The following is a 3,910-nucleotide window of genomic DNA, read 5'->3' on the forward strand; positions in this document are numbered from 1 at the left end:
TTAAGGAATAACTGTCTAATTTTTTGGATTCATGATGTGATCAATCGAGTGGCTTGCGTGATAATTTGCATAAACGCCGAATATTTTTGGTCAAATAAAACACCCCCCTTCATGTGAAGTGAGTGTAAAATGACGAGTGTTATACCAGGAAAAAGAATTGATAACATAAATATATATAAGATGTTTATTAAATTATTAATGTCAGAATTGAAATATATATCTTTTACACTTTTCATAGGTATCATAATTCCACAAAGCAGTAAGTAATAATATTGGATTTTAGTCAACATTATACAATTATGGACTCTTTCGGTGGTGAATATGGTTTGTTATTCACCAGAAAAATATCAATATTGACCGAGGCGAAGTCGAGGTCAATATTGATATATTTCTGGTGAATAACAAACCATATTCACCACCGAAATTGTTTTATTATATAGTCAGGATTTGAATGAATAAGACATTGAAGGCTGCATGACGACTCCATTTTCATGAACGAATTTTTGTCGTAGAAAAATGAAAAAAAAAAATGTCCAGATTATAACTTCTAATTTTTGTGTTTTCCTTTTGCTGTGTGTAAGACATCGAAATGTTTGGAAAATAATCCTAAGAGAAATTTGACTAAAGTTTTCCTGCTCAGCAGATATACAGCTGGCTGCGGCCGTTGCAACCATTTTTATTCCGTTGAATACGGCTTCAAATCCAGTGAATATGTAGTATTATGAACTGTTTGCGTTTGTATAGATTACATAGGGACTATTTATAGACTATATAATAAATCTAATTATCTCGTGTATTTTCAATTCATACAATAACTTGGATGACTATAATGTTTAAGTGAAAGCTAATTTTCTTTGATGTTATGCAGATAGTATCATTACTTTATCTGTTCATATTACTTTTAAAGAATTTAAAATTTCAAGTACATTTTGGATTTATGAAATATTTTGTAAGTTTGTCTCATAGTAGATGTTAATTTGGATTACTGCTAACCACGTCATTTCTAAATCTTTCATATTTGAACCGTATGTGCAAAAGAAAATTTATAGATGTTTGCTATGTAGTTATTATTTTCACAGGTATTTTCTGCTTAATTGCCATTAATTTCAACGGCTTGATTAATGCTGATGCATACAGAGATGCAAGGTATATGCTTTCAGATATTTTTTTTTCTAAATAAGAATTAGCTACAACAGGCTGGATAACGAAGATCCGTGAATGGAAACAATCTACAGAATTTATAAAACATGATGATAAATCACTCAATATCTACAAGGAATAAATTTCATTATCCCTGTTTACACTATTAAACTGAACATTGTTAATTCGGAAAGCCCCACTTTCAAATAAAAAAAATTAACCTCATGGGGCTCAAAATTTCTGACATTTCCTGAATACAAAAACTGGATAGCCTCATTTCTGACGGATAAAAAAATGTTTATTTCGTTATAACGACTTAGTATCTCTTTATAACGAATTAGTATCTTGTTATAACGAGATACTTACATGTATCTTATTATAGATTTAGTTATCTCGTTATAAGGAGATAGTTTTCTTGTTATTTCAAAGAAATTTTAATAACAATATACATGTAGGAATAAAATGCTCGTACTTTTAATGGACTTTGAATTAATAAAAATATGGACGTTATCATAGAAGCGTAGAGGTTTCTACTTTTGTTGTGTTTTAACTTGTACATTGCCTTGTACATTATTTTTTAATCAAGAAACAAAGTGTTTAATTATATGATTGAATAATGCCCATCTCTCTGATTGGCTGAGATCCAACAATGTTAAAAAAAATACTACGTATATTGCCTGCAAGTATCTTCCAGGTCAATAAAAGGAAATAATTACTCTTCATTGGACCAAAAATAGAAAGGGAAATTCCAAATTGATGAAAATAGGTTTGCTCTACGTATGTACAATTTCTAAAACGAGGTAAATTATTGACAAATAAGTTGATGAAACAAGAATATCAGCTGTCTCGTTTAAAGTCATCATTTCGTAAGTTCTATGGTCGATACAATGACCTTGTCAGCAAATACAATTTATCACTGAGTCAAATGCTGACTGACGTTTTTCATAATAATTGTTAGGTCATTATTTACACACTGAATTGTCGACGGATTTTTCCGTTATTTCCCGATCATGACAAGGAGTACACGACGGGTGTGACCGGTCGGCAGGGGAAGCTCACTCCTCCATGGCACCTGATCCCACCTCTGATGTTTGGAGGTCCGTGTTTGCTCTGCTCCTATTTTGTATTGTATAATGGACTTTTGAGCTTGAATACTGTTCGTTATCTCCATATATTTCATTTTGGAAAGTTATTTCACTTGCATCTGACATCCACTCATATGAACATAACATTAAGGCACATAGATTCTTGGGTGAGGGGTCGGGGGGGGGGGTGCAGGAGGCCTGCCCCTCTCCCCATCTTTTGAGAATGATAAGTTTTAATTTAAATTTTAAGGATAAAATTTTTCAATGAAAGCCCCTATCCCCTCGAAAAGTTTATGGACCTTTACATCCCACCAAATAAAATTTTAATTTGGGAGAATTCCTTTCCTTTTGTGTGTGTGGGGGGGGGGGGGGGGAGGGGGGCTTGTCAAAAGATTTGGGTTTTTTTTCTCTTAATGCCCCCTTATTCAAAATCGATCCTATATATGTGTCTGACATTTATTTTTTCTACATTGAACCTAAACTAGAATTAAAAATTCCAAAATACCGGGGTAATACAACTGGTTTTATAAAACCCCGTTTCTCTCAATATGTTCGGCTATTACTTCAGTAGATGTGAACAAGTAAGATGGCACGGATTGCTTGATGAGTGTGTGTCTCTTAATCATTGAATCATAAAATAAAACAGTTATTGCTGTTTTTTCGGTCAATACGATGATTTAGCCACCTTCGAAGTACAATATTCACCTCGCCCGAATAATGTACTCCTCATGTGTCTAAATCATCGTATTGACCTCAAAAACCAATAATAATTGTATAATAACTCCTTATTTATACACGTAATTTGAACTGTACATGTATCTATGTGTTTTAGCATAATGTAAGGCTCCTGCTTTTATTTGATTGATTATTTTGCTGTAAGTTATATTGACTTAAAAATATTGATTTGAAAATATTTATCAAAGAAAGATATTGAATCATAAAAACATAGTAATGTTGATATGTAACAATAAATATATAGGTATATCGATATCAAATATATTAATATTTCCGGGGGCAAGGCTGTGTATGAAAATAGTGTAATATTGATTTAACTTCGCAGGATCGGGAATTTTAATTAAACGTCACTTCACTCGGGATTCAGAAACAAAAGCTAACTTTACCATATATTTGCTATTTTATACGATTGAAGTGTGATACATATATAATTTCTGAGGTTTTGAGCAAGGTGGATGGGGAGACATAAGCAGTTAGATCATAGGCATGGTCGTAAGGGGTACTGTCCCAACCACTAAGTTTGAAGAGGGGCAAGAGTATTTTTGTTCCCCCGGCTCCGACGTTTTTGATCTGAGAAATAAGAATATCCCGAAAATAATAGAATTATCTTTTTTTGTTTTTGCTTCTCAAATGTATATCACTAGGTTGCATTTTGACACCACCACCCACCCACACCCATTCCCCTCTGAATTTGTGACTAAGCTATGCAGTTTCTTCGAAATGAATCAAAAATGATATTACATCATTGAAAGTAATAAGAAGTTAGATCTGATCTGCCGATATTGACATTTTATTTGACATTTTTTCAGGATTCCTGCTGATAATTTTTGAGTTGCGGGGGGGGGGGGGGGGATCAAGAGTGTCTTTGTGGCTTATCCTATGTGTACCTGACATAATGCCAAAACATCAACCTTTTATTAAGTTTTACGAAAGCCTTGAAGGGACATGAG

The sequence above is a fragment of the Saccostrea echinata genome, unplaced genomic scaffold, assembly GCF_033153115.1.
Source record: "Saccostrea echinata isolate AGI-Se365-2 ecotype Australia unplaced genomic scaffold, CSIRO_AGI_Sech_v1 ptg000029l, whole genome shotgun sequence".
Classification (NCBI taxonomy): domain Eukaryota; kingdom Metazoa; phylum Mollusca; class Bivalvia; order Ostreida; family Ostreidae; genus Saccostrea; species Saccostrea echinata.